The following is a 24,497-nucleotide window of genomic DNA, read 5'->3' on the forward strand; positions in this document are numbered from 1 at the left end:
TGGTACACAGTCGTGGCTGATGAAACACAGCAATGTTGAAGTTTCCTCCTTCATATGAATATTCAGAAACACTACAGAAACAAAACTGGGGAACGTAAGTCACCAAGGGGACACCAGCAAACTGGCTAGAAAAACTCAACAAAACATAGCGCAAACTTAACAGTGATGTACTAGTATTGAAGAATGGAGCATTCTAAAAATACAAACGTCAGTCCAGTAATACGTAAACCATTTCCAATGAAATCTTCAGCACATTGGGTTAAGCTCAAGGAAGTTGCTTCTTTTAATTTAGTTCCAATTCACAGAATCATAGAAGCTGCAGAACAGAAGAGACCTTTTAGCCTATCAAATCTGTACTGCCAAAAACACATTATCTACACCAGTCCCACTCTCCCACACTAGACCCATAGCCATGAATGATGTGACAATTGAAGTATTGTTTTTTTTAGTTCTGAACCTACCAACAGTATGTAGCAACAGCTAGATCAAGGAGTTGTACTTCCATTATCTGGTCAGATCAATACCAATCATGCATAGCAGAGCTTTCAAGCATTTGTATTCAAATCCATTCACACAATAATATTTACCACACTTAATTTTCACAACCTACAGGGCAGTCATTTTTTTTTTCAGTAGACAACTGGAAGAGTTATTCAAGAGCATTTGAAGTTAGTCTTCATACTATAATCAGAGCAGCAGCCAAGCATTCCATTCAATAAGAAGGTAGCCGATCTAACCTCATCCTCAACATTCCTGCACTATCGGTGTTACATAGGATACGGTTAATGTTGGAGACTGCTTTAAGCTCCACCCATCAGATGATATCACAAGGATTGGATTGGAGAAAGGCAGCATATTTTTGGGCATTGTAGAGTAAAGCCCTTTTTCCTGGATCTCGTCTGTCCCATTAACAATGCCTAATTTACTGATGTAACTTGTACTTTATTGCCATCAAGCAATAAATCCATCTTGTTTAAGTTATGGACCTCTTCTCATTAAGGCTCACCAGCGGCATTCCTCTATCATTGTAAACCTAGTCAGCTCCTAGACTCAAATTAGTAAATGACTTTGTACATTTCTCTAAGAAGCGTCACAACACCAAACTCCGACAACTTAAATCTCAATAAGTGCCACTATTAATAGAGACTGTACAGACTTGAATGATCCTTCAATTATACAAGATGTTCCAACAGCTTTCTGCACTGTGCTCTTGAATACTACTTCATGGTAAAACATAATGCTGGGAAATAATCTGAATTCTTGTTGTTTTGCTCCTACTTATAATTTTGCAATTTACTAAAGCATGTGAATTAGCTCAAATGAACATTATTTTAGTATATCAACTGCAGATCTTTTGGACAAAAGAACACCTTCATGATGAGGCACAGCAGCAGCAGAAAAGGAAAAGTCTATCCTGCACTCCAACTTCCATAACCTTGCAGATGCTCTGTCCAAGTGCCCTGAGTGGGTGTTGGCTGAGGACTAAGGGCTGAGAATTGACCTCTCCTACCACATGAAAACTGGGACTCTGAGGAGACATTTCCTTTGAATTATGGGACAACTGACAATGAACAGCATTAAAAGAATGTGAAATCTAATAAAGCATATCACAGTTCTATATAACCTGTTAAATGGGTCTAGTAGAACGTATGGGACTGTAATGCATTTGACTGCCTCGAATTATATTAGTAATTCCTATCTATTACTGCTTGTCATTAGCAAATATTAAGTTAGTGAACACTCAGCAGGCACCATGTAGGTGGCAGCTACTGTGGTTAATTGTAGATTCAGTTTTGATTTGGGTGGTTTTAGTAATAACCAAGAGAAAAAGTAACGTGACTACTGTTTTCAATTGTGTTTCTAGTTTCTCGCTACTTCATAACTCAAACCCTCTATCCGTCAAGTTCGTGGCTTTCACTGGCACAATATGGCACTCAGAATTCATCAAATTATCTCTTGACCAGTTTATCTCCAGGACTTCAGATTTGATGGTGAAACGAGTGGACACAAGGAGGAAAAGAGAAACAGAATTGAATTAAAAAAATGAAAAGACATGGGTGTTATTTTTGCATGGGAACTGTTCAAATAAAATTAGCCAAAATATACTTGTGTTGAACAAAGGAATTTCCCTTTATTCTCAAGAAAAATAATCTTCTTAATGTTTTCAACTGGTTAATTATTTCAGCTTCAGTTTGGGCCAGGGAAGAAGTTTGCTGTCTTGTGAGGTTCTGAATAACTGTGTTTGATGGATATTCAACATAAGTTAAGTTTGTTGCTACATCAGGCCTCGCAAAGGATTCTTCGTCTACCTGGACAGCTATTTTGTCTCTCTCAGGAGCTGATGTCCTTTAGATGAGCTAGTCACTCTTACTTAGCAGTTAACATCTCAATAGAATTTGATATCGTAGGGACCTAATAAGCAATCATGCAGTAGACTCCTGCACAATTCCAGTGAGCAACCCATCCAATGGTGTTAAAAATCAGAAATCCGCAGGAATGGGTAGGAAATGGATGCTTTGCATTTTAATTGCGTGAGTAAGGATGGGTTCTTTCCCCCACACTGTGCAATGAAACACGAGAACAGGAATCCAAATGGTTCAGTCAGGAAACATTTGTTGAGTTTAGATTTTGAGTATGACATAGACACAAAGTTCAAAAAGCTAAGCTGCAAATCTTGAGTGTGAAGTGCACACAATTTTGGAGTTACAGGTGCTGGTTAGGGTGCAAATTGGGCAATGTGTTGCGTGCACACATGTCCTGTACAGCCTGTGAAATTATGTTGGTGAAACTGTCAGCACAGAAATTAGAAGCATGCTCAGGAAGTGTGCAAAGTAGGCAGCTTGTGATTTCAGTCAACGTGTAGCCCTGACTTGGCTGTAGGCGGGGCATTTTTGTCCTTCAAGTTCCAGCTAAGACATCTCAATTACTTTCTGCTTGGCTCCACTGATGGGTCACGGACCTGAAATTCTAATTCTGTTTCTCTCTCCAAAGATGCTGACAGGCCTGACTGAGCTTCTGTTTTTATGTTCAGGTTCATTTTTGCTTCCCCACCACCACCCCACCCCACTGTGGGAGGGTCACTTAGCTCAGTTGGGTGGAGGGCTGGTTTGCAATGCAGGCTGCCACCAACAGCATGGGTTCAGTTCCCATACCAGCTGAGCTTGCCATGAAGGAGTTGCGATCTCAAACTCCTCCCCTTGTCTGAGGTGTGGTAACTTTCAGGTTTTAATCCGTCACCATGACAGAGCAGCCCTATGGTCTGGTACAACAATGGCAACTTCAATTTTACCTGAAGTTTCTCATTGACATCTACTGGCTCCTGCTGAGCCTGTTGAAGTGCTCCAAGTTAAGTGAGTGAAATCTGCAGGGATTGTTACAAGCAAAAAGTGGCACATTTGGTCAGTGGTTAGCACTGCTGCCTCACAGCCCCAAGGACCTGGGTTCAATTCCACCTTGGTCTCCCTGTGTCTGCGTGTGTCTCCTCTGGTTTCCTCCCACAGTCCAAAATAAGTACACAGATTAGGTGGACTGACCAGGATAAGTTGCCCAAACTGTCCAGGGATGTGCACCTTGGGTGGGTTAGCCATGGGAAATGCACTGTTACAGGAGATAGGGTACGGGGACAAGTCATGTCAGGAAACTCTGAGGGTCGGTGTGGACTCAATGGGCTGAAAGGCCTGCTTCCACACTGTAGAAATCCTATGATTCTATGACATCTTGATGTAGATTTCTCCAGAATATCTGCTCCGAGCCACAAGTCCTGACATTACCATCCTCCCTTACTCGCAGGTCAGGGAGATCGAGGAGAAGCTGGAAAGAGGAGGGTTCGTTGTTTTCAGAGGGAGGTAGAGCAAAGGCTCTCAAGCTGGACGTTTTATCAGTTGAGCAAGTTTACAGAGTAATTCACTTATATTAACATCAGCAAAGAACACAGCGTACAACATTTGTTTTATGCAGGGGTACTTGCTGAAATTTCCTGGTATTTGTAGGCAGATTTTCAGTTCTAGAGCAAGGCACTGTTAGTAGCTTTGAAGCTCAGCTGTGCCATCTTCAACAGCATGCTTAACACTGGATCCATTGTACAATCACATCAGGCAACCAGCAAGAAATATGCCCATTGCATGAAATCATAAAAAAGATACATATTACTCATGAATCACAATCTGCATACCTAGTCTAAGGGCTTAACCAATGTCCCCACATACATAACAATAACTTGCACTTATATAGTGCCCTTGCATCCCAAGCACATCATAGGAACACGATCAAATGGAATTTGATACCGAGTCGTACAAAGAGATATTGGGGCATGCGGCCAAAAGTGTGGTCAGAGAGGTAGGTTGCATGAAGCATCTTAACAGGAGGCGGGGGGGGGGGGGGGGGGAGAGAAAGAGGAGGGAAAAAGATGGAGGTGTCAGTACTTCAGGGAATGAGTTCCAGTGCTTCAGGCCTTGGCAATCAAGGCATGTCCACCAATGTTGAATCAATTCAAGAGGCCTGAATGGGACAAATGCCGAAATCAGAGAAATCAAAGGGTCAAATATTTAAAACAAAGTTGCAAATGTTTAAAATGGAGCCACTGTTCAAATTGAAACTCCCTGTAGGTTAATGAACCCTTGGGTTAGAGGTGAATGGATGACTTCAAGGTATAGATTTCTAAGACAGGATGTAATGAAACAAACGAAGGAGCAAGCTATCCTCAATCTGGTCCTGTGCAATGAGACAGGAATAATTAATGACCTCATAGTTAGGAATCCTCTCAGAAGATGTGATCACAGTATGGTTGAATTTAGAATTCAGATGGAGAGTGTAAAGATAAAATCTAATACCAGGGTCCTGTGTTTGAACAAGGGGACTACAATAGAACGAGGGAGGACTTGGCTAAAGTAGACTGGAAACAAAGATTTTATGGTGGGACAATTGGCAAGCGGTTGAGGACTTTCAAAGCGCTCAGCAAAAGAATATTCCAGTGAAATGGAAGGACTATCAGAAAAGAAGGAATCTGCCATGGGTGTCTAAGGAAATAAGGGAGGCTATCAAATTGAAAGAGATGGCATACAAAGTGGCTAAAAACAGCATGAAACTAGAAGATTGGGAAAACTTTAAAGGTCAACAGAAAGCCAAAGAGAGCTATAAAGAAAAGCAAGATAGAACATGAGAAAAAAAAACTAGCACAGAATATAAAGACAGATAGCAAAAGTTTCTATAAATATATAAAACAGAAAAGAGTGGCTAAAGTAAACATCAGTCCTTTAGAGGATGAAAAGGGCAATTTAGTTTTGGGATATGATGAAATGGCCAAGACATTGAACAGGTATTTTGTATCGGTCTTCACAATGGAGGACACTAATAACATGCCAGTAACTGATCAAGAGATGAAGACCTGGAAACACTCATTATTATGGAAGAGGTAGTGTTGGGCAAACTAATGGAGCTAAGGATTGAGAAGTCTCCTGGTCCTGATGGAATGCATCCCAGGATACTAAAAGAGATGGCGGGAGAGGTAGCAGGTGCACTGGCAGTAATTTTCCAAAATTCGCTGGACTCGGGCAGTCACAGCAGATTGGAAACCAGTAAATGTGACACCACTGTTTAAAAAGGGAGGTACACACAAAAAAAGAGAGGAATTATAGTCAGGTTAGCTTAACCAGTGTAGTGGGGAATATGCTGGAGTCTATTATCAAGGAAGAAATAGCAAGGCATCTTGATAGTAATTGTCCCATTGGGCAGACTCAGCATGGGTTCATGAAGGTCAGGTCATGCTTGACAAATCCTGTGGAATTCTACGAAGACATTATGAGCAAGGTGGACAATGGGGACCCAGTGGATGTGGTGTACCTAGATTTCCAAAAGACCTTTGACAAGGTGGCGCGTAAGAGACTGCTGCATAAGATTAGGATGCATGACGTTTAGGGGTAAAGTATTAGCATGGTAGAGGATTGGCTGACTAACAGGAAGCAAAGAGTGGGGATGAATGAGTGCTATTCTGGCTGGAAATCAGTGACTAGTGGTGTGCCTCAGGGATCAGTGTTGGGACTGCAATTATTTACAATTTATATAGATGATTTGGAGTTGGGGACGACGTGTTAGGTGTCAAAGTTTGCACATGACACTAAGATGAGTGGCAGAGCAAGGTGTGTAGAGGACAGTGAAACTTTGCAGAGGAACACAGATACATTGAGTGAGTGGGCAAAGGTCTGTCAGATGGAATACAATGTAAATAAATGTGAAGTCATACATTTTGGTAGGAGGAATAGTAAAAAGGATAATGGCTTTAACGGTAAATAGTTGCAGCATGCTGCTATGCAGGGGGACTTGGATGTCCTTGTTCATGAATAACAGAATGTTGGTCTGCAGATACAACAAGTAATTACGAAGGCAAATGGAATTTTGTCCTTCATTGCTAAAGGGGTTGAGGTTAAAAGCAATGAGGTTATGTTGCAACTGTACAAGGTGCTGGCGAGGCCGTACCTGGAGTACTGTGCGCAGTTTTGGTCTCCTTAGTTGAGAAATGATGTACTGGCACTTGAGGGGGTGCAGAGTAGGTTCACGGGTTGATTCTGGAGTTGAGGGGGTTGGCTTACGAGGACAGACTGAGTAGATTGGGATTATATTCCTTGGAATTCAGAAGACTGAGGCGGAATCTTATAGAAACATATGAAATTGTGAAGGGAATAGATATGATAGAAGTAGAGAGGATGTTCCCACTGGTAGGTGAAGCACGGACAAGAGGGCACAGCTTCAAGATTAGAGGGAGCAGATTTAGGACTGAATTGAGAAGGAACTTCTTTACTCAGGGTAGTTAATCTATGGAATTCCATTCCCACTGAAGTAGTTGACACTACTTCAATAAATGTTTTTAAAGCTAAGATAGATTTTTTTTGAACAATAAAGGAACTAAGGGATATGGTGAGAACGCGTGTAAGTAGATCCGAGTCCATGATAAGATCAGCCATGATCTTATTGAATGGTGGAGCAGGCTCAAAGGGCTGAATGGCCTACATGTGCTCCTAGTTCTTATGTTCTTCTGTAAAGGTTTGAGTTTGAGAGGGAAGTTAGGATTGCTTGATACAGTCAAGCCCTGGGGGCTTTAAAACAGAACTGAAGGTTTTGGCATTGGGGAAGTTGTGGTTGGGGATACTATTGGACAGTGTTAGAGAGGTGAACTGATGGCACAGATATTGGTGAGAAGCTCATTCTGGAGTCAAAACTGCTATGCATGTTGCAAACAACTTGACTCATTGCTGACAGATGTCAAGTCAAAGAATCATATTGGTTGACAGGGAATGGAGTTTCTGGCAAAGGATCAAAGATAATGGCTTTACTCTTCATAATATTTTGATGGAGGAAGCTGCTACTGATCAATGGATACCGGACAAGATGTCTGACGGTTTAAAGACATCGAAAAGGTTATAGAGTTGATGGCAAATTAGAACTGTTGTATGATGGGTTGATTTTTGGAGTGATTTCACTGGCGGTTACATGCAGCTGAGAGACAGGATGGGAGCGAGAACTGATCCTTGGGAGCACAAGAGGGGAATGGGAACAGACGACATCAGAAGGAGTTTCTGGCTGCAACTGAATGCATACAGCAGTCCCTCTCAGCCGGAGGACAGCAAGGAGATTTGGGAGAATGATGATATGATTAACCATGTCAAAAGCTACAGTCAGGTTGAGATGGATGAAGGAGGATATATTACCTCCACGGTCCCTCAGGATAACAGAGTCATGTCTACTGCTTAGACACTTCCAAACATATCTTTATTTTGGCCCAGAATTTGCTGATAAAGTAACATTAAACTTAATGCACACACTATCTTAGGTGTTTAAGTGACTAGACAATTTGCGATGAGGAAATATACCCTGAGAGTTTCAAACTATACAAATTGATCCATTCCACAATTAACTTCATGATCAATGTTACACAATGAGGGGAGAGGGGGGAGTCAAGGAAGCTAAAAAAAAAAAATGAAGCCCTATTAAATATGTCAAACAAGTCTGGGCTGACCACACACTGAGATTTGGATTTTTGCTGATGTCATATTAGTCACACATTAAGCCAAAACTTCTTGACTTCGGACTTCTTATATGTCTTTATGAAGTTCCATTAAATGTGCTATATGAACAGAAGTTGCTGCTGCTGTTGGGCATAAATGATCATCTGGCCTCAGTCTATGGAGCAAAGTCAGTAAACAGACCTGCATACATGTGATTTAACTTATTTGAATGGATCCATGAGAGAAAAATGGAACAAAAATATCAGATAGGGCCTGCATTGTGCATGTGATCCTCTGGTCAATTGTTTATTCTATGCTTTATACGCGTGGCTTCAATACATGTCTGAAGTATGAGACAAAAGCCAGCTGCTCAACAATCAGCATAAAAGAAAATTGACAGAAAACCAAAGAAAAGCAAACTGCCAAAGTGTGCCAAGACAAGCCCTGCATTTGAGAAAATTCTTTCAATACTTTAAATTCTCTTCTGCCATTTTCTTAGCAACCCGATTCCCATTTGCACAAGAGTGATTACAAATGAGGTAGTTAGGATGGATAACGGTAAGACTTCTTACATCACTAAACATTAATAACTCTTGTTCAGAAATTCCGTGGCTATCAAAGTGGCAGGAGTATCTCACTCGTACCTCACTACCGTTGACCTGATTAGTGTGACCTAAATCAGGCAGACAGGAGCTGTGGGCTTAGAAAGAAAAGCAGAAATTGCTGGAAAGTTCAGCAGGTCTGTCAGTATCTGTAGACAGAAATCAGAACTAATGTTTTCTGCTCAGTTAATTCTGACTTCTCTCCACAGATGCTGCCAGACCTGTTGAGCTTTTCCAGCAACGTCTGTTTTTGTTTCGGATTTCCAGCATCTGCCGTTCTTTCAGTTTTAAAGCTGTAGGCTTAGTTTTTTTTTGAAACAGAATAACTGGGGTGAAGAAAAACAGTTGACATAGGTTAAACCAACTTGAGGTGAGAACAATCAAGGGAACCTGATCGGGAAAGAGCCAGAAAAGGATACGTAGACAATTATTTCATGATATCTGTAATGTACACTTTGTTTCATTTGTATAACTGTTGTGACCATTTTTGATGATAGTAGATGATATAATTACCTGTTGCTGGCATTTTCTCCTCTGTCCCAAAGCCTGTTATTCCTTTTTGAACATGTTAGCAAAAATAATACAGGGGATTGTTACTTCTTGTGACATGTCAATCTGCAGACACACAGCAAGAAATTACTGAAGAAACTCAGCAGCTTTGGCTGCGTCTGTGGAGAGAAAACACAGTTAACATGTTGAATACAGTGACACTTCTTCAGAACTTGCATACAGGTCACTGGACGTGAAATATTAATTCTGCTTTCTCTCAACAGAGGGAAAGCCAGACCTGCCTGCTGAGTTTCTCCAATCATGTTTTTGTTTCAGATCTTCAGCATCCACAGTCCTTTGTTTTCTGAAATTCTAATGTCCTCCTAATAAAACTTAGGCAAAATTTGCACAAACAAAATAATGCCTTAAATGGTGCTTGGTATGTCTGACAAAGTCAGATGAAGAGACATCACAATGTCAGCTTGCTTTCTCTCCGTGGATGCTGCCTGACCTGCTGTGATATCCAGCGTTTTTTGTTTCAGAGTCTTCTTGACCATTGCTTTGGGGATTTCAAACAGTTGCCAGCGTCAATGGCTGTAATCTATGGAAGAAAATAAAGCATCAACCACATAAAATGAGGGGCAGCGTTTATCTCCTTTTACTTTCCTTGTTTTGTATCAATACTTTGTCTTCAGATGACATTTCTGATTCTGCCATTCACAATTCCTTTAGACACTTCCTTGGTTTTTGTACCTATTCTTTTTGCCACACACTATCAACTCTACTCTCTTTCTCTCTTCTGTCTTCTATCACTCTTTTGGCCTCTTCTCCAATCCCACATTTATCCCAGCATCATTACCTCACAGGCAAAGTGTGGCATTCCTCATACACCTAGGAATCACTGGCCCAAACTCAATGCGGAAGAGGAATATGTCGAGAACATCGGGAAGAATTGGAAGCTAGGTGAAAACAGCGAGAGGAGCGTGCTGCCACACCGAAACCCTACCCGTCCCTTCCTTTAACCATCACCTGCCCCAAGTGTAACAGAGCCTGTGGTAGCCGTATTAGTCTGTACAGCCGCCTACAGATGCAGCCTGAGTGAGAGAGTGCCATCCTTGACAGTGTGGGACCACCGAAGATGTTGGTGACTAGCTTAAAACTTGATATCCCCTTAACATCTCAGTCCTGGTGAAAAGCCACACGCCTGAAATTTTGGGATAATTTTCCTCACCAATTGGCAACGGCTTGGGAGGTGTGGGAAATAGTGAAACCATGGGTTTTGGTGTGGGGGCGGGGTGGGGAGTAGGTGTCTGGAAAAAAGGATGACATCTTTGATTGGCCATACCATACTGGGTAACTTGGGAGCTGATAGGCAGGAAATGTACTCCACTTCTGACGAATCCACACAATGGAGGCATATGGCTACTGGTGTAGGTATAAGAGACAATGGGAACTGCAGATGCTGGAGAATCCAAGATAATAAAGCGTGAAGCTGGATGAACACAGCAGGCCAAGCAGCATCTCAGGAGCACAAAAGCTGACGTTTCAGGCCGAGACCGTTCATCAGAGAGGGGGATGCGGAGAGGGAACTGGAATAAATAGGGAGAGAGGGGGAGGCGGACTGAAGATGGAGAGAAAACGAGATAGGTAGAGAGGAGAGTACAGGTGAGGAGGTAGGGAGGGGATTGGTCAGTCCAGGGAAGACGGACAGGTCAAGGAGGCGGGATGAGGTGGTAGGTAGGAAATGGAGGTGCGGCTTGAGGTGGGAGGAAGGGATGGGTGAGAGGAAGAACAGGTTAGGGAAGCAGAGACAGGCTGGGCTGGTTTTGGGATGCAGTAGGGGGAGGGGACGAGCTGGGCTGGTTTTGTGATGCAGTGGGGGAAGGGGAAGAACTGGGCTGGTTTTGGGATGCAATGGGGCAAGGGGAGATTTTGAAGCTTGTGAAGTCCACATTGATACCATTGGGCTGCAGGGTTCCCAAGCGGAATATATGAGTTGCTGTTCCTGCAACCTTCAGGTGGCATCATCGTTGCACTGCAGGAGGCCCATGATGGACATGTCGTCTGTGGAATGGGAGGGGGAGTTGAAATGGTTCGCAACTGGGAGGTGCAGTTTTTTATTGCGAACCAAGCAGATGTGTTCTGCAAAGCAGTCCCCAAGCCTCCGCTTGGTTTCCCCAATGTAGAGGTAGCCACACCGGGTCTGCAAAGCGGTCCCCAAGCCTCCGCTTAAAAAATTAATGAGGTCTCTCAAATGGGTCAGCGTTTTTGATGAAACATGCTGCATTTTGCTAAAGCACTTCGTGTCAGGCACATAAACAGGGTGGTGTGACACACTCCGTGAAAGCAGTAGGGTTTTCTCTTACTCTTTTTATCTTGCTTCTCGCCAGAGTATATATAGTGCGAGGGTGAGTGAGAGTTGGGAGGAGGGGAAAAAAAACACATCCAATCATGAGGGTAGTCTTTTTTTCTGGCCATCCATTTCCCATGTTCATCTTACACATTTTTCAGAATCAACAATTAAGAAATAAATACAAAATGAGAATCTGTTAACTGGGTATGACTAACACAAATGAACTATGATCTGGCCATTATTATTTGTACAAATATAAAAAAAAACTAGCAGATACTATAGATGTGAAGTTGACAAAAGTTTTGGAAATACATTGTTTAGAGTCACATAGAACTGAACAGACCCTTCAGTCCAACTTGTCCATGTCAATCATGTTTCCCATACTAAACGAATCCCATCTGTCTGCATGTGACCCGTATCCCTTTAAACCTTTCCTACCCATGCACCTGTCCAAATATCTTTTAAATGTTCTAAGTGTACCTGCACCTACCAATTCTTCTAGCAGTTCATTCCATACACACACCATGCTCTGTGAAAAAAATGTGCCCCGCAGGTCCCTATTAAATCTTCCTCTTCTTGACTGAAAACCATGCCCTTTATTTCTGAACTCCCCTATCCTAGGAAAAAGACCTTTGATATTCACCTTATCTACATCCCTCATGATTTTGTAAGCCTCTAGAAGGTCACTCCTCAACTTCCAATGCTGCAGGGAAAACATCCCAGCCTGTCCAACCTCTCCCTAAAACTCAAGTCCTCCAATATCAACAACATTCTCGTAAACCTTTTCCACACACTTTTCAGTTTAACAATATCCTTCGGTCATCATCCTTAATTCCAGATTTTTATTGAATTCAATTTCTGCCATGATGGGATTCAAACCTTGATCCCCAGAACTTTGCCCAGGTCTCTGGATTGATATTATCTCTTGACTATCACTCAGCCATTGCCCCTTCTATATATGGTGGTGCTGGCAGAAATTCTGCGTTGAAATAACCCCCACATTTTGTACAGTTGTCCAGAAGGCCAACTTGCACCATAGCTGTCTCAGGTTGACAGAGTGGAGGCACAACTCGCTAATATGCAAGTTTAACAGCTCTAGGCTTGTAGCAAGTTCAGAAAAGCGTCCATGCAAAGGAGACATGGGTTAAAAAAAATCTATACTGTGTGACAAAGCAACAATGACATGAAGTTTACATAAGATCCCTTTTAAAGTCTTTTGAAATATGTTAACACATACAGGAGAGATTTGTTTACTGTGACCAGCAAGGAAGTTTTTTTTAAAATTCATTCACACGATGAGGGCATTGATGGCCACGGTATCATTTATTGTCCATCCCTACTTGCCCAGAGGGCAATTAAGAATCAATTACATTACTCTGGGTCTGGAGTCACACATAGGCCAGACCAGGCAAGGATGGCAGTTTCCTTCCCTAAAGGACATTAGCAAGCCAGTGTTCACACTGGGGCTTTCTGCAATTGCAGTATTAGATATTAAAAGATGAGGTCAACTGTACAGAATCAATGGGAATCAATCTGACCTCTACTTGACAGTGTATTGGGCTCAGGATTATAGATTTACTTCAAAGTCCTCAAGACGTTTTTGCAGGAGGAATATAGCAGGTCAGGCAGCAGATGAGCAGGAGATTCAATGGTTTGGGCCTGATGAAGGGTCCAGAGCCAAAACTTCAACTCTTCCTGCTCCTCTGATGCTGCCTGGCCTGCTGTGCTCCACCAGCTCCACACTGTATTGACTCTGACTCCAACATCTGCAGTTCTTGCTATCTCCTTTGCAGGACAATTCCTCTCTTTGTCTGTGGTACTCATGCTCTTCAAAACTACTACTCAATGCCAGTGCAGGAGCTTGGAAACCATCAGTCAGCCACTTGGGGTGAGCAGGATGTTCTCCAAGTAATAGATGAAGTGCCAAATGTTGGGAGGCTACACCTGTCTTGACACATTTCTCTCTACTGTGGGCTGTTTTTCCTCCTGGAATGAGAGAGCGAGAGGCTAATACTAGGGGAGATGAAAGTGGGTGACACAGCTGTTACACTTGGCGCAAGTGGCCTGAGCAAATGATCGGGGTGTGCACGGGGTATGCAGGGTTTGTACGGCAGGGTTTAATCAGAGTGTCAGGGTGGGTAACAGCCAGTGAGGGAAGATGCTGCACGTGAGAGTGGTGGGTTTGAGCCTACATAGGTGACATATAGCGTAATAGAATGGAGGTATTACAGAGATGGTGGACAATACTTTGCTATGTAACCTTCTTCTTACAGTACTGGGCATCGGTCCAGACACCAGAAACTGGGTGGCAACCTTAGACCAACTCAGCTAGTCTGGAATTGTGGCTCCCACTGTTGGTCCTGGGGCATCAGGAAGCTTCCTGTCTATACCACTTCATCCATCAGGAGGTCCAGTTCCCTGTGCTTAAAGTGGGTTGTCAAAATCCCTCTGTCTGCCATGTCTGGGCAAACATCAGGAACCACACAGTTCAACTATCAACTGATAGAGTTGTCCAGATTCACAACAGGCTTTTAAAGATGGTGCAGACACGATGGATGCTGGTGAATACTGGGATATCCACTAAGTGGTGACTTGTCTGGTGGTGGCGTGCGGTTAGACGGGTACCAGAATCGGACACCTAGGGGTGGGATAGGTACTTGATGAGGTTAGTTTGGTAAGTCAGAGCAAGAGATCTTACAAGGCCTTGCATTTCAAAAACACTTGATGGGTCTGGGTTTTAAAATCAAAAGAAAGAATCAGGCCTATGAAAATAAATGTCATTGGGTCTTTATAGGTTACCACCCTTGCGTCACTGATATCTGGGTATGGCATATCAGTCATCTGCCAACCAAAATAATTAAAATGTCTTAAAATGGCAATAGATGAGAGGCCACCTCAAAGCAACACTTATGCAGTCCTAAATCAACCTTCTATGATTATTGTACATCATTGCAACAATGTCCAACATTCTCACGGAGTTGTTCATTCTTATGATTACATGATTGAAGGCTTTAAAAAACTGGGATTGAAAGCAACACGTACAATGTTGCTGATAAAAGACCCAACACATTAACAAAATAAATGGGTTGAGATTTATAAAATAGTAGACAGGAATTTCACATGAATAGGTTACTGCATTTCAGACTATTACCATATAGGATACTAGACATGATAGTGGCATAGTGGTAATGTTACTGAGCTAATAATCTAGAACTACAGGTTAATGTTCTGGGGACATGGGTTTGAATCCCACTACTGCAAATGGTGAAATTTTAATTGGATAAAAATCCAGAATCAAAAAAAAGCCTCATGTAACCACTGTTGTATCCTTTAGGGAAGGAAATCCACCATCTTTATCCAGTCTGACCTACATGTGACTCCAGATCTACAGCAATCTGGTGGATTCTTAAAATGCCATCTGGGCAATGAATGCTCATCCAGCCAGTGAAACCCAAATTGTGTTAAAGACTATTAAAATATAAATGCAACATTTGGTTTATTGCCAGTAAAATAATCAGTTCACAGCCATCTGCTCAGCAGCTGAGTGATGAGGAGAGGGAACTCAAGGAATTCTGTGCAGCCATTCAACAAAACAGCTGAAAATTTTACTACCATCTACTCTGCTATTTAAAATGTTGAAATCAGTTCTTTGTTTTTGTTGAAACAGAAGTTCTTTTGACAGATCTGAGTTGTACCCACACGAATCATTGCAGAAAATCTCCAACGTGTGACCTGCACTTGGTTTGTTAAAAAAAAGGAAGTTAGTGCTAATCTTCCAACATACAGTGTGATGATGTCACTTTTGATAAACTATAGTAAGGGCAGCAAAAGGAAACAAAAAAAAATGACTCTAAATCCAACGCTGAACACTTGATCACGATTAACTCAAAACCTGAGAGGTTTTGAAAGGACATACAGATGCTGAAAATCCAGAAAGCAACAACACACCATCACTCCATCTTTCTCCCATCGCAGGATAATTGAAAGAATAGTGGGGCTTGGGGGTAGTTAGTGTTGGTGGGAGCAAAGCAGGCATTTACTAAAGACTGTAACAGCAATCAAGAGAAAACTTGTGCCTAATTGCCTGTGGACTGCAGAAGGGAGGAGAGCAGGAGAAACTTAACAGATAAGGAAACAAACTCTGATGCAGAAACAGCAAAAGTGAATTGAACAAAGGACAAGGAGCAGGTAACAACACAGTCTAGTTAAAAGTTAATGATCTCAAAAAGGGTAGATCCTGCCTGAACAACACCCACAATCTTTTTGAGGAACTAACTACCCGATCACAACTGTGGAAATCCCTGTGACGTGATGCACCTTGACTTTAAAAAGCCCTTTTTATGTTTCAAATGAATGAATATGAATTCACGTGAGACATTTGGGAATTCAGGGTAATCCCTGGGAATAGATTTAGAGACTTTCTGAAGGATACAAAACAAATGAAATGTTCATTTCAGGAGTTATTTGAAGTTGTTCAGGTTTGTGGGAAATGGTGATCTTGGGTGACAGATAGGAGATGGGAGATGGGAGATATGGGATATGGTGGGTGGAGGGGAGGCATGGTGGAGCGATTTGAAACTTCTATTGTTTCTAACTTACATCAACAATCTGGTTTGAGAACCCAAACAGTTAAACTTTCAGTTGACATCAAATATTGGAATAAGAGGAGGCAGTTGAGAAATTAGTACCAGTTTGTCGAAGATATGATGATAGTGGCAGCATGTTTAAAGCAGGAGGTGAAATCAGACAATAGATATACTCTATGACAGATGATAAAGAAGAACATAACGAGAAATGTTCATGTTATTGTCCATTACATCGCCTATACATGGCAAAATCGATGGAGTTCTAAATAACATTACTGTCAATGCATTTTTTAAAAAAATCTATATACATCTTTAGCTATTAACTTTAAAGATCTGATCAAATTCCTTCTTTCAGTTCTTATTAATTTGTATCCATGTTTTTTTGTTGCTTCCTCTGTCATCCCTGGACTGTTGTTTGCATTTGTGTCAGGCCATTTCTTAAGCTTGATTCTGTCTCTTACAACATTTGTTGACCATGTTTGCTTAACTACACAAGTGAAAGGGTTGGGCATGACTTTATCATGGGTTTTGGGACTTTTGTTATGTGCTGCCCTGAACTATGCATTAATACAATTCCAAATTGCATCATTCCTATCGGGACATGTATACACACTCTGACTCAGTTGTAATTTATGCTTGTGCAAAGCATGTTACGAGATTGGCAGCCTATTTATCACTTACATATCTATTATTTCCCCTTACCACCACCTAAGGCTGCAGTGGGTCCCTTCAGTGGGATGCATTACAGTATCCAAAAGCGCTTCTTTAACAGCAGTCCCAAACCCCACTCTCCACAATCTAAAAGGACAAAGGCAATAAGAGAACAGAAACTGCCTCCAGATCATGTTTCATTCCAATGTGGACATATCTCACTATTTTTTCATCATTGCTGGTTTCAATCCTTCTTAATTGTACTGTGAATGGCCCTTCTTTCTTAACTTACAGCAGCTCAAGAAGAACACTCACTCACAATCTTTTTAAAGACAGCTTGGGTTGGCAATAAATACCAGACTTTCTAATGATGCCTGGATCACAAGAATATGCAAGAAAAATGCTACCCAGGCTTTTTCCCCACCACCTGCTCATCTTTATTATATCTACTGGATCAAATTGTCTCTTTACTTATATTTCCTTTCCATTTCTCGTACTTTCATAATTCCTCTGGCCTTTTCACCAACATTAGGTAGCTACTGCTGAATGGACGAATCAAATGGATGTCAAATGGATCTCTTTGTTCAACACTGACTCATGATCATCTAAAACAGCATGGAAGAACTTCCATAGCTACAATGTCCATTATTTATTAACAAATGGGGTAATAATTTCAAGAAGATGGCAACTCGACAATACATAGGCACATGGTTTGCAAATTCCACACCCTACTTACTGATTGCAGCCTCCACTCACATAGTTGTCATAAGAGGATCCAACTCAATGTAACACACAGCTTTGAGCTGACCTGAGTTTCCACCCTTGCTTCCTGCACCTTTCCTCTCCTTTCTGCCTCTTGTCCACATCCAACTCCATTCAAGCCACTGCAGCCTTTACTCCTAGCCTGAGTGCCCTCCACGTTTGATTGTTCCAATGCTGCTCTGATTCATTTCCATCTTCTCCCTTTGTAAACTGAAACTTATTCAGAATTCTGCTCCTCGTGAATCCTGTCATTGCTACTAATACAAGGGCTGCTGGCCCCCAGTGGCTCAAATGTAATGTTATTGTCCTCTTATATTTAAAATCCCTCCAGACCCTCACTCCATTCATCTCCGTGACCTCCTTCACCTCCCAAAGTACATTGTTCCTGTATCTCTGGTCTATTGTCTATTCTATATTCCTTATATAGTAATCCTCTTATTCAGTGCACTTTCCACTATCATGTTTCTGCCTTTGAGTGGCTCTCCCGTGAAGGACCTTTCTCGAATACCACGGCCAGATACAAGTTCAATGTTTGGTTTAACAGTTGGTAAGCCTCAAGGAACCTGAACGTAATATTTCTGCTATTATCCGTGAGTGATACTCAGGCTCCCCTGATAGGTCAGAAGCTGATCCCCAGCCGCTACAGCAGATTGGGGGCCCAATCCCTCATCTATTCACGTAGGGATAGAATCTTTCAGTGTCTGTCCTCCACTCTGTCCCCTGCAACAAACCCTGCTTGGAGCTGGGCTTTCAGCCTCGCTGGAGTCCTGCCCACTGACAATTAGAGAAAGGTGCTGGGCTCCTGGTCTCTTAATAACGCCTCACCTTCTCTGCATCTGCATGGTCACTGACCAAGACACCTCTGCAATTTCCTGCTCACCAATTCTGATGATCCCTGTTTGACCTGAGGAGCAGTCAGGTCAGGAATGCAACCCACCTTTACTAGATGAAGAGACCTTTCTTCCCCATCATTTAGCAAGTTTCCACTTTTTGCACTCAGTTTTTTCAGGAACATGTCATATACAGGAATTAAAGTAGCCAGACATTGGTAGCAGTGTTTTTAAACCTCTCTTGGTTCCAACTTCTGGAATTTCTTGCGTAAACCCTTTCATTTTCCACACATCATTACCCCTTTAAGACCTTCAAAACCCATGTCTTTATACTTATTAATATCTACTTCTTTGTAGTTTGGCATCCGTTCCTCCTCTGAACTTGCATCAACTTCCATCACCCCCTTTTTTAAAATACCTTTCGCAAGGATACTTCTCAACAATGAAAATATTCTGTAAATGCCTGATATTTTTCAGTGGTTTTCATGTTATTGTAATTGAAAGGCATTCTACAACTTAATAAATTCTTTGACGGCCAAGCAACAAAAGCAGGAGACATTGGAGGCAGTGCAGAGCACTGACTTAAGAATGGTCCCTAACGTAAACAGGGAAACTGGAAAGACTAGGGCTCAGAAGGGTGGTACCAGAGAGGTGAAAGGCTGGAAGTCAGTTAAACTGCTTCACACCTGCTGTTTAATCTGAAATAGCTGCCATGCAGAATGTCCAATATCAAAGGCCACAGGGGAGTCCAACACTGGCTTCTAATTCTCACTAATATTGCTCGAGTAAACTGCAAATAGCTTCCATGGCTCCAGAAGTTACCTGCTTACTTTAATAAGGATGAGGTTAGGAAATTATGTGGAGAGTAACCTCACCTCCTGTTTCCACAAAGCCTGTCCACAAAGGTACAAGGCAGCTGTGCGATGGAATATTCTCAAATTGCCTGAACGAGTACAGCTCGAGCAACACTTAAATTGCTCAACTCCATTCAGGACAAAGTAGCCCACTTGACAAACATCCTAATGACCATCTTCGACATTCACTCCATCGAGCACCAGTCCATTGCAGCAGCTGTGTCATTGTTTTCATTTAAACTGCACTAAAACGACTTCCCAACATTTTCAAAAACTGGTCACCTCTAAAACTGACAGGAACAATGCCAACGGGAACACTACCATCCATATGATCCCTGCAAAGTGTCACACAATCCTGACTTGGAACTCTATTGCTGTGTCTTCGATGTTGCTGAGTTAAAATCCCAGAGCTGCCTTTTCAACTGCACTGTGGATGTTCCAGGAATAGATGGTCAGCCAACAAAGCAGTTCACCACCTTCTCAAGAGCAACTAGGAATGGCAACAAAAATTGATCTTGCCAACAATGTAAACATCATGTGAAAGAAGGTTTAAAAATGATGTTACTTGCTTTGCAGGCAACAACTTCAAGGTACGTGCCAGAGTGGGGAATCAGAGTCAGGCAGGTGGGATAAAGATACACTTGGGGTAATTTGGAGCTGGAGATGGTCTTCGGATCCACAATTTTCAGCACTAAAAATTAAACTGTCTTTTTGGTGGCCCACACTTTATTGCATGCTGCACAATGTTGTATCTCAGAGGGACCAGCCCTTTGCACCATCTGGGCAGGAAGAAGTGGAGGAGTAGAAGGAAGAGGAAGAGTAGAAGGAAGAGGAAGAGTAGCAGGAAGAGAGGGGGCAGTACACCCACCAGGCCCCTTAGCTGCTAAATTTCTCAACAACTCATCAAAAAGGGTTTCACCTAAAACAGCCCCTCATCTCCCTTATACTAACCATCTGTCCACCGAACAACTATCCTCTTAAATCACTGTTCGAACACATTCCTGGTCTTATTCACGCCAACACCAAATCCAGATGAAAAACAATTGCAACAGCTCATTTCCTATTTGGTAACAGTCAACATACAGAATAATGAATATCTTGTTGTTCATTCGACTTTCCTTCTATAAAGTATTTCTATAAAAAGTGTAGTCACTGCTCAGAAGTTGCTGAATTTCCATTCAGGACCACGTCAGTTAACCACAACAAGAGATCTAAAAGGAATTCTAGGCTTCAAAAGGGCCTGTTTGTAGATTGAAGCATCACGCTGAAATTATGAGAATGGGTATGTGTGAGCAGTGCATGCTCCTTTTAATCAGGTAATACAGAATTTCCGGGCCATACAAGTACAAGGCAGTGGCCATTTCAAACAAGACAGAATCTAATCACCTCCCCTTGACATTCAATCGCACAACTATTGCTGAATCCTCCACTACCCATTTCCCTCGGTGGTTAACTTTGACCAGAACCTCAACTGGAGCAGTTTTATAAACACTGTGGCCACGAGAGCAGGTCAGCAGTTGAGAATTCCGGGTGCATAATTAACCTTTTGTCTCCCCATCACCTAAAAGGCAAAAATCAACAGTGTGATGAAACACTCTGCATTTGCCTGGCTAAGTGTTGCTCCAACAGAACTCAAGAGACTTGACTCATCCAGGAGAAAGTAGCTTGCTTCATTGGTGTTGAAGGTGGTAGATGGAGTGCCAATGTACGGTACATACTGCTGCTATCGACAAAATGCACCGCACCAACTCACCAAGACTTCTTTGTCAGTACCTCCCAACTCTAAACTCCAACACCAAGAAGGACAAAGATGGCAGCAGCAATATGGGCACATTACACTATCCTGCAAGTTCCCCTCTAAGCCACATACGATCCTGACTTTGAAGATTGCCATTGCTTCACTGTCACTAGGTCAATAAGAACTAGAACTCCCATCCTAACAGCAAGTGGGTATAACTACACCCCATGGAGCGCAACTGTCCTGAAAGGCAGCCCATCACCACCTACTCGGGGCAACTGTGGATGTGCGTTCAACGGTAGCCAAGCCAGCAATGCCCACATCCTATGAACGAATAATAAACAGTTCTTAAGAATATCCAAAGGATGCCCTCAATTAACAAAGCCTGTAAAGTCCAGAATAGATTACTATGAAGTCACCAAAGTTCAAGGTAGGCCCATATTTCTACAGATAACAATATTGTGGGAGTTGGCATTTCTCTGCATCAGAGAACCAGATATTCATTCTCCCCCAAGGGATTCTGGACTTGCATTCAGCAGACCCACCCTACCCTCACATTTGGGTTTTCCACATTAATTTGTTTGCGGTGTTCACCTTTTGAGTGACTGCGTTCTACCCAATCAGCTTGATTCCTCCAATCCCCAAGGAGGTGAGTGGGGTGGGGGTGGGGGAGGCAGGGGTAGTCTGATACGTGACTTCCTAATGGGTATGCTCCGAATGTCTGTGCTCCCTTAGCCATCTTATTTGTACGTGAAGATAAAAACGACAAAAACACAATTTGAAAACTAGACCTGGGATTAAACTTTAAATGATCAAATTTAAATGGTTTCCTGTTGCTAGCGCAGCGACTGACATGAATACTGCTACACCCTGTTGCACGTTGCTCTGTGCTCAGGGGACATTGGCAAACCTTTGACCCATTTAGCCCAGATAACATCTAAGAACTGTCCCCGGTGGGAGTTTAAAAAAAGAGACAATATACTGTATGGGTACCATAACCACATGCTAGGCAGTTGTCTTTGTTAATCTCTGTTTAAAATGTTTGCATGAAAATCTGTTGGCAAACAATTTTTTTGTTTAGCCACAAGGAACAGTTTCGTTCTCTACACGACTGCATTTTTTCCTGAGTCAAGATCCTGGAATTCCCTCCCTAGCGGCATTGTGAATCTACTTACAGCACATGCACTGTAGCAGCTCAAGGCGGCAGCCCACCACCACTTTCTCAAGGGGCAGTTAGGAACAGGCAAACAAACGCTGGCCCAGACAGAGCATGCACATCCCACGAGTGAATTAAACAAAAGTGCAAAAATGGCAGGCAAATACATTTTGATATGAAAAACAAACCAAAAGAATGGTGGTCGCTGGAAATCAGAAACAAAAAAACAGAAACTGCTGGGAAAACTCAGCAGGTCTGGCAGTATCTGTGGAGAGAAAGCATAATTAATGTTTTGGGTCCAGTGACCCTTCTTCGGAACAGAATGTTTTGATACAATTTGCATCTTGTGTATGTAAATGAAGCAAGGCCATGAAAAATGCACCCCTTTAAAGTCTGCAGCAACATCTAAAAGTGACACATTTAACATAATCAGATCTCTCATAATATTATTATAATCATAAAATGGGAGACAAACAGTCCAGACCCAGCAACTTGTAATTTACACATACCAATGTAACATCTCTTTTGTTCCTCAGCTGTCTCCCGGGAGAGTCAAAAAAAAAATCCTGAGGAAAAAACCTTTTAGCAATTTCAGAAAAAAGAACACAGGGAAATTCCTCTGTGAACTGTGATGGCAATGGAGCTCATGCCAAAAGATAACTGTGATGAGAGACGCTCTTGACAGAGCTACGCATCTAAAGCTTAAGAGATTCATCATTCTCGGAATCTCATCTTGCTTGCTCACAGTGAATTGGAGGATATACTCTTTCATAACAAGAGTATTACATCCTACCATGGTCACTGCATTCATTATACTACATCATTGATCACTTATGATTTTGCTTAAAGAATAGATTTAGTTTATATTTTCTTCTTCCTGATTCTTTCTGGTAGAGATTTTTTGCTCTCTCTCATTTGTGTGAGCAAGGAGAAGGAAATGAGCTATATCTTCTGACCTCAAGGTCGAGTGAATCAAAGGCTGGCTTAGTGGAGGCGGGTGTCTCAGTAATCTGAAATCAAAAGTGGGACAATCTTTGGTCATTGTATAGTGCTCATTGCTATTTGCAACTCTTTAGATAGCAAACTAATCTTATGTCCTCGTGCAGTTAGCTCTGGATAAGAAGCAGGTCTGCGCTGCAAAGTTGCTATTAACATTCACCGCACCCGCATGCCAGTCAATGACTTCCCACAAGGGACAGAATCTCACCACCTCCCCTTAATATTACCATCCCCAAGTCCTCCACCATTAGCATCCTGATGGTCACCACGGGCCAGAAACTGAACATGACCAGCCATATAACTACTGCAGTGATAGCTATTGCAGAACTGAGGTCGTGTCCCTACCTCTGGGTTTCTGGCCCGAGTGCAAGTCCTACCTGCTCCAGATGTGTTTTATCATGCTTGAACAGAGAGCTAAAAAAAAAAACACCCATCTGTAAATGCTGCAGATCCAGGGCAGTGCCACAGGTTGGATATTCCGCTGCATGTGGCTAATCTCCTGACTCATCGAAGCCTTTGTACCATCGAGAAGATACAAGGCATGAGTATGGGGGAACGCTCTCCACTTGATTGGTGTTGAAGCTGCACAGATTCACTCAAGAATTCAACATCATCCAGGATAAAGCAATCTGTTTTACTGTCACCTCATTAACCATCTCACTCACTCCAATGCAAGCACATAATTGACAAAATACAATGCAGCAAATTGCCAACACTTCAACAGGATCTTCCAAACCCACAACTGTTACCAGCTTGAAGGACAAGCGCTGGAGGCCCAGGAGAATGCACAGAATACAGGTTGCCACCAAGTGATATAGGAATATATTCCTGATACTTCAACATTGATAGGTTAAAATCTTAGATTCCTTCATTAAAGCACAGTTGGCTAACCTACAACACACGGGGCAGTAGTTCAATGTCATTACTTAGTGTCACCTTAAGTACGGTTTGGGATAGGCAATAAATGGTGGGCTTGCTAGCAATGCCCAAATCCCAGGAGTGAATTTTAAGAAAGTGTAATCTAACTGAGCCTATCCGTTTGACAGCCACAATTGTCTATCATAAACTGCAGACGAGACAGAAATTTCCAAAGGGCAAATAGGTAACATTTTTGTATCCGTTCAGATTCTGACTTATCATTGCCTAATCAGTGCAATATGAAGTGAAAAATATTAGAAGCAAAGCAAATGTCTTATGCATAAAATCGGATCAGAGCACTGAGAAGTGAGTTGATTTTTGTTTTTGGTTGGAAAATCAATCCATCCTTTAACTTGGATTGGTTTTCACTTGTTAAGAAAGAAATGGCGCAGTCATCACCAGTGAATACAACACAGTGGTTGAAGTGTAAAGAACTAAATGGTCTCAACAAGATGGATGTGGAAAGGATGGTTCCTCTCCAGAGCTAGGGCAGCATGTATTTAAAATTAGGGGTCACCCTTCCAGGCCGGGCGCGAGAAGATTTTTGTTTGCTCAGAGCATT

General features: G+C 42.2%; 1 long non-coding RNA gene across 1 annotated transcript in view; it reads right to left on the bottom strand.

Moving 5' to 3' along the window:
- Nucleotides 1-24,497, bottom strand: part of LOC125460575 (uncharacterized) — a 109,984-nt gene that overhangs the window by 13,040 nt on the left and 72,447 nt on the right. The window contains exon 2 of the long non-coding RNA XR_007249279.2: nucleotides 9,113-9,267. This is a non-coding gene — a long non-coding RNA (uncharacterized LOC125460575). The remainder of the gene's footprint in view (nucleotides 1-9,112; nucleotides 9,268-24,497) is intronic.

Source organism: Stegostoma tigrinum, chromosome 2 (genome assembly GCF_030684315.1).
Source record: "Stegostoma tigrinum isolate sSteTig4 chromosome 2, sSteTig4.hap1, whole genome shotgun sequence".
Lineage (NCBI taxonomy): Eukaryota > Metazoa > Chordata > Chondrichthyes > Orectolobiformes > Stegostomatidae > Stegostoma > Stegostoma tigrinum.